Below are 8,127 nucleotides of genomic sequence, written 5' to 3'. Positions count from 1 at the left end.
TTTCTGTCATCTATATTATTTAATTCTATTTTTTTTTAGTTTATTTATTTTTCTTTTGCAATCAGCTTTCAAACAAAGTTGAGAATGAAGGCGTGCTTTCAGAACATCAAAAGACAGAAGATATAGGTAATTGCAGAAGAAGTTAAACTAGTCTAAATAAATGTACAAAATGTATTTTCTGAGTTGTATTTGAACCAAAAAAAGAAAGAGATCACAAAATACTCAATTCAAGGGTTAAAAATGCAAATCATGATTGCCTCCAAAAAAGTTACATTGCCAAGAGTGATTACCTGAAAGTTTAAATTCTCAAGGGCAAATTAAGATAAGCACTCATGGGCAGCATATGTCACAGTCTACTTTTATCCAGCCAGTATTTTTGATAGACATATATATTGTGTTGGCACTTTAGAGAGTTCATAAAACACCCCAGTTCTTGAGGAAAAATCTGAAAATTTACTTAGAGTATCAACTTTTGGTTCAGCAGAGCCAGAAGTCAGCAATGCTGTGACACAGCAGCCCTGGGGGCCCTGCGTAGCTCCCCACAATCCTCTCTGTACTGCTGGGCATCACTGCATGGCAACGTCAGTGGGAAGGTGAGTGAGAGGTGCCCTGTCTGCCACTGAAACATTCCTCTTCCTCATGAGCCCTGCAGAGAGAGCATCGTTTGCAGACAAACATTGTCCAGTGTCTGACTTCATTCTTATTACCTTGTTATTTATGAGTGATCGTTACACCTTTTTTGATGTTAAAGATATTCTCTCCTAGAAAATATGATTCTATTTCAGATATTTGATAGGTGTTTCTGAACTGAGTACCTTAGAAGAGAAAACAGAACATTTTGCAAATGGTGAGAGCACTCAGTTCTGTCTGTCTTCTCAGTTCTTTTCAGTTTCTGCAGAACTGAAATAAATACCTGCTCGTTCAGCCAATTGATGTGGTCCTTCTTACACTTGTAATCTACATACATAACTCTCCCATTCTACTTTAGGAAGCTCTAAGAACTGATGTAGAAAAAGGGCTGGGCTATGCTTTTCTTTGTTGGCAGAAGATCCAGTTGTTTACAGACAGATCAAGGGCAGGATACAAGGCAGTCGGGCTCAGGTGTTTTACCCAAATGTTTGGTGCGTAAGCTGTCGTGATTTCGGGTGTGGTTACTCACATGGCCATGCCTGCAGCTGCACACCTGGCATTTTTTGCTCTGTTTGCTCTTTGCCAGGTAGCTCTGGGGGAAAGGGATTTTCACAGACCATGCCAGTGAATAGGGCCTGGCACTATTTGGGCTATGAGCATGAACACATCCTGAGGGTCCTCTCGGGGTTTCGTCACCTCCGCTTCTCAAAGGAGGTCAGCTGCTTCCTGAGGAACAGCAGAACCGTGGTCTCTCCAACAGTGCTGAGGCCCTAGTGGTAGGCAGACGATGTTAGGGAAGACAAGGAGGAGTTTATTGTCACAGTAGACACCAATACATTTGGTTGATACATTGTAAAATAGTGACCAAAACAACCCAATGTGTTCACAAACCCCATCTGAGAGTCAGAGTAGGTTCTGGCTGTTGTATGGTTTCCTACCTGGGCACCACTTGGCCCTAGGTGCTGGGAGTACCTGCTGGGAGACTCCTCTGACACTACTGACCTCAGCCTCTTTCCTTGCCTCATGCTACTTACTTACATAGAATCATAGAATCATAGAATCACCAGGTTGGAAGAGACCCACCGGATCGAGTCCAACTGTTCCTATCAGTCACTAAACCATGCCCCTCAGCACCTCGTCCACCGGTGCCTTAAACACCTCCAGGAAAGGTGACTCAACCACCTCCCTGGGCAGCCTGTTCCAGTGCCCAATGACCCTTTCTGTGAAATTTTTTTCCTAATGTTCAGCCTAAAATGTACTGCTGGGCTCTCTTTGAGGGCAAATGAGTCCTAAAAGCAGATTCCAGTGTTTTGCTGGGCTTTTTCTTCCTGTTCTCATCTCCAAGGAGGATCATTGTCCAGCAGTTTTGCCCGTGAAAGTGCTCTTCCTTATCAAGAACCCTTATTTTCCTTGACAGCTGATTCTTAAAGCAAACATAGTTAAAACACATCTCCCCATTCTGCCCTGTGGTCAGTCAGGGCCCCACTCTTCTCCCTGTACTCTTTAATGGGCCATCTGCATCCAGCTTTAGACAAGTCCCTCGCTTATGGTGCCCAGTATGTTTTCCTGTGATGCCACACTATTTTATGTGGCAAGAACCAGGAGTTATACAAGTGCCACATAAACTTGGCAGTTTTCTTTCAATCCTTGGCACTGAATAGAGAGCACACATGCATATAAAGGCATCAGCAGAACATAAGAAAACAGGCTGAGTCTGGCTTTGCATCATACGAAAAACTGGTCTGCAGGGGATCCTGCTGCTTCCTGTCTCATATTCTGCCACACGGCAACCTAAACAGAACTGAACCCAGAATCCAGTGGGGGGCTGTTACCGCTGCCAAAAATTTGTCCATAGGAAGATGAAAGAAGCAGCAGAAGGAAGGCAAATCTTCTTTTCATGTGACAATAAAAGAAGAATCTTAGATTTGCTGCTGTAGAGAAAAAAACGATAGTGCTGAAACAGGGACTTATATACTGATATCTGGTGCAGAGGCTGATGGTTATCTTCTGAGGGACCGGGATGCCTGTAGGTAGAGATTTGGTGTGGAACTCAAAACCCATAGCAGCAGCCTCTGATATTCTCTCTCTCACTGGGGAAGGGACATGGAAGAGCACTCATGTTCATGGAAATGCAGGGGTCGATTTTCTACACTGTGTGAGCACAGCTGCACTTGAGGCTTACCTTGAAACTCTGTGTGCATTCGTTGCTAACCCCATTATGAAATTCGAGTGTCTTAATGCAATTGTGTCTAGGAAGATTTACTTGTTAAAAGGAAAACAACTTTCACATAAATAATTTACTACAACAGAAAAATAATCCTCTGTGCTATCATCCTTGCATTGAAACTAATCAAAGGGAGTTATTTTTAAATTGCTTGGAATTATACTGCTCTCTTTTCATTGTTAATAAATACTCTGTTTCAGCACAGTGCTTCACTAAATGCACCTGAATTTTCAAAATGTCAGCAGGGGAGATTTGATCACAATTTTTTAAAATAATAATAATTTAAAAAAAAATTCCTACAGGAAATCTGTATGCTGGAAAATTCACTACTCCTTTAAAAACCTGAAAATGGGTATGATTCCTATATTGATTCAAGTCCAGTCTCTGCTTTGCTATTGAAATGTTGCCATTTACAGTGGGAGTAGATCTTTAATCCTCTACTGGAATGAATTCTTTCTAAATCCTGAAAAACAGCAGAATTTTACCTAAACAAGCTACACTCAGAATTACAACAGAGGTATTAACAGCTTGCTTTGACTTCTTGATCTGACCACAACAGAAATATATAATAACAATTGCTAAGGTTTCTTTTTCTTCTTCTTCTCTTCCTTCCTTTTTATTTTATTTTTTAATTTTCCACTCACATTAGCCAGCAGCAGCTACAATGACTGCTAACAAAACTTAAGTTTTTAGATATCCCTTTCCCTTCCAAGTATGTCAAATCAAGTAAGAGTACCTGCACTTTCAGTTAATCTAGACAATGTTTGCTAGACAAACATTATGTCTGTCTAGCACAATTCACTTTCCAATTTTCCTTCCTTTCCTTTGCAGTCCTTAGACTATTGTGATTCTCTGCCAAGATGTGTTTTCCCCTATGGAGGCTGCAACTGCTTTAAAAAAGGCAAAATCAGCTTTTAGAAATGCATATGGAAGCAGTCGTGAGCTTGGGTGGATCACCTCACATCACCTCCACCAAACTCCCTGTGTCGTATCCCAGTGAAGCTGTTCAGCAACCCCCATCCTGCGTTGGCATTTGAGGTGGTCAGTGGGGTTTGGATGACATGAGCAGAGGTTTGGTTTGTGCTTTCACTGAACAGTCTTCTGGTTCACAGGCTGGTTTTACAGGGACCAGAAATACAAACTGAGCATCCACATGTTACACCAAGATGAAGTAAATATACATGCATTCTTAAAGCTAAAAGCTAGAAATAGTTATATTTTTTGTTTAATTCAAAGTTCTGGGTAGACAAATGACCTTTCTGTACATGGACAAGTCTTCTTGATCATCTCTTGTGGTTTTTAATAAAAGCTGCAAAGTGAACAGTTTTGGCTTCCAAAACCTGATAATTTTCATTAGAAAATCAATAAAGGCATGGAGAATTTGTGGGTGAGTATTTTGATTGAAAAGTCTCTTTTTAATGACAACAACTTGCTTTATTGGAAAATGTTCCCAGAAAATGCTTACCATTAACTTGAAATCTTTCTGAAAGACTGGTTTTATTTGGTAGGTATTTACTTCCAACGATTCAGCAATAAGTGCTCATCCTAGCATAAACATTTTTGGGAGATTCATACATATTCAGTGGCAGTAGAAGGGCACTGAACACAACTTTGTGTAAGGACTGCAGGTATTAGATGTGTCAGCAGAAGAAGCTTCTTGCCTCTTATTTTTATTCTTTCCTACTCTTTATATAAACCCTCTAGGAAGTCTTTTATATAGCTGTGTTTTCTCTGAGCATGGTTTAACCACCGTGGGATCTACTTGAACTGGCATAACTGTTACATATAGACAGACTAATTCAGTTTCAGTCAAAGTCCAAGGAAGGCATCGGAGAAATCATATAATCTCTTGTGCTACCTGAATGTCACTACTTCAGAGGAAGGCACTTTCTAGGAGAAGTCATCTCAGTGTCTCTTGTTGTCCTGTTGTGTCACGGCTTGGTTCTCCCTGCTGTTAAAAATCAACATGTTAATTTCTGTGCACAATCTAATAAATGCAAAGGAATCTGTGGAACAGTCTCATTCACAGCTGGTTATTTTGTGTTTCTGTAACTAGCGTAGCACATGCAATTACAGCTGTCGGTGCTCTTTGGCTGAACCTACCTAACAACTTACTTGCTCTGACGGGACAAGATCCTGTTTCATCTTCCCTGTCTTTACCCCAGACACTGTAACACGGTAGGTGTGATTTCCCCTTCTCTTCATAAGTTGACACCACTGTGGTCTGTAGGAGTGTTCCGTGGACTAAGCAGCTTCAACTGTGTCTCAAGGCTGACAGGCTGCTCTTTAGAAGGCATGATGTCCTACTGAAGCTTTTTCTGCTCTTGGGCATTGGTAAGGTCTTTCTGTTAGTGTGGACTCTGGTGTGAATTCAAGATAAAGCCATTTTGTCAATGGGAGGCATAATCTGGGCTTCTCTATTTGACCATCTATTTTCATGCCAGATGCAGAAATATAATTACTTCTGAGCTTGTTACTGATCAAACTTGGTTGAAATGAGCCAGGGGGCTTAGAAGTTATTACAGAAAGGATAAAGAAGGACCTAGACAGACACACAAGCAACATGACTGCAATGAGCTTCATTTCCTTAGGAAGCCAGGCAAAAAATTGCTCTTCCACAGGGTCTAATTTTGTGTGCACAGAGACAGCAGAACACTAATGAATAAAAGTTACAAATAACATCAAGACTGTGTTGAAGGGTGGACAAAATTCCAGCTTGCTGTTTCAGATCATTCCCTCTCAAAGTTATCCCTCCTCCTGAGCATGCATAAGGACGGCATTATTTGTATGCACATGAGCAGTCAGGGCAAAATATCTGCTGTAATCAACTAGTTTGTCTTCCACAGCTGCCACAATCTGTTTCTAAAACCATCTTAACTACCCCGTGAAGAATCAGCCCACTGTATGGATGGTCTTCTCAAGTCACAAAGACACAGTAATGCAAGCCAGGGTCCTGGCACTGTGCAAGACTGCAAGACTCTCCTCTCCAGAGGCATCTTTGACCTATACTTTCTGCAAACTACGGCCACTTGTGTCAAACAAAGCCTGCTGTCAAAATTTTACTGAAGTAAAAATACCTTGGATGTTCTTGAAAGCCTCAGCCTTATAGCATTTTGAGTTCTTTTTCATTTAATCTGTGCATGTGCAAATCTGGTGATGATAGCCCTGTCTGCCAATGGCCAGGACTTGCTGCTTATCACGGCTCCTGATTACCCACCACATGCTGGCAGCTGTGGATAATGCTCACACTTTTATTCAGGCTGCACACAAAAGGATGGATTGTGGCTGTTGGTGTCAGGCAGGAGCTGCCACCCAGCTACTGCAGAGTCCTCTGTCTCTCTTACAAGCAAATTTGATTTTTTCCAGAGCACGCGGGTCCAGGCATCATTCCCAGTTTTTCAGGACAGGCTCGTGGTTAGTGGATAAGCAGTAGGACTGCACCACTGACTTGCACAAGCTGCCTGCAGGGCTGGTCCCTTTACATCCATGGACCCCTCAGTTTACCTGGGCCTTTTCCAACTCAAATGCTCCGTCCATCACATAAAACCTGCTTTTCTTACCTTTTCATTTCTTGGCAGATGCAGGCCCTTTGCACCTGCCACCTCCTTTGCAGTAACACATACTGAGCTGTTGTTCTGTCCTGGGCTGGCACATGACACATCTCCTACAGTAAAGAGAAAAACGAGGGAATATCTACCTTCAGGAGGATAATGAGAAGCAGAGAGGACTTGTGGTGTCATTGCTGCACCAGTGCACTCCCTCTTGTCTAGGAGAATTACTCTCAGTGGCTGAGAGGTAATTTAACTCTCAGAGTCATTCACCTCTTGGCCTCCGTGTTGCTGCTCTGAATATAATGGCGATGGGTGTGGGAGGGAATGGGGTATGATAGGAGAGTGTGGCCATTAGGAGCAAGGATGGCGTCCCAAAGCACTTCATGCTGCCAGGGTGACATCCAGAGTGACTTTTTGTCTACTACTGGCCTGCCTCAATTAGAATTGGCAGGGAAGGGGTGAAAGGATTCTGATCCTGCTCCTGGCCCACCGAGCCACCTGGTTGGCAGTATTTAAAATACTGAATAGTAGCTGAACTATTCAAATATGCAAGTTAAAAATATGTTTGAAGTACCAGCCTCCCACAGCCTGACTCCAGAATTACCGAAAAACACCAGCTTGGCTAAGTACTGTCAGTGTACTTCAGTTATATCCCCGTGACCTGAAAGTGTTGTGCTTCTAGTTTCTCTATTATAATAGGTGATATAAAGGGCTACTTTAAGTGTTGTTCAAAATTCAGCTTTGAATTTTTCATAAATCCCATTGTTTGTGCTATATTTAAAGTTTTTTAACCTGTCTTGAAGTTACCAAGAAATTGTGGATTCCCAGTGTTACTGATGTCAGTCCCCTGGAGCACCCCATCTAATCAAGATGAGGTGAGTGAGCTCTGCAGGAAGCTCCTGCCCCTGCTCCAGCCCTCCTCATGGTCATCCTGCTACAGAGGATGGTCACAAGCTGCACATCCAGACTGTGACATGCCTGAAGATACCCACAAAGAGCCCAAAGAGCAGTATGAAATTTCACAGGTAAGATGGAAATTGTCTGAGTTTGGACAGTGCGCATTTGAAGTGCTGAAATACCCTGAAAAAAACTCATTTTGGGCATCCAGGTTTCGCAATTTTGGCCTCAGTCCCTCTGGTCTTCAATTTCCATCTATGAAATGGGAAAAATTATCTCTCTTTTTTTTTTTCAGATATGGCAAAGACAAATGCATGGATACTTTGCAAAGTACTGAGGTACTGGGCTGAAAGCTAAATAAAATCATCCACATAGAATCAAATGTCTTCAGTTCAGATCTTGAACAAAATGATTGGGGATTAAGAAGTAAAAAAAAACAAATAGCAAATTTATAGTAAGCATTTGTTTTGCTTGATGAATAAAGCAAAAATACTAGGGAGAAAAAACTGCATGATTAAAAAAGCCCTCTGAATATAGACTTAAGTTTTCATTTACAGGCAAAGTTTATCCAAAATTTAAGTGTTTGCCTTTGTCACTTTAGCTTTCCTACAACTGTAGTTTTCTTAATGGAACATATATGTAGCCTCCCTTTAACTGCTGCTTTCTCATCATTTATTTAAGAAAACATTTGAATTGCTTTAGATGTCTTGTGAAGTTAATTAAATAAAATTAGGGATAATTAAGTGTCATAAAACATGATATAAACTTGTTGATGTCAAGGGGGATATCTAAAAATTATGACAATGACAGGTAAATTTGACACAT

Source organism: Phaenicophaeus curvirostris, chromosome 4, assembly GCF_032191515.1.
Source record: "Phaenicophaeus curvirostris isolate KB17595 chromosome 4, BPBGC_Pcur_1.0, whole genome shotgun sequence".
In the NCBI taxonomy this organism is placed as follows: Eukaryota; Metazoa; Chordata; class Aves; order Cuculiformes; family Cuculidae; genus Phaenicophaeus; species Phaenicophaeus curvirostris.
The sequence above is the reverse complement of the archived record's forward strand: the minus strand, read 5'-3'. Positions refer to the sequence as shown.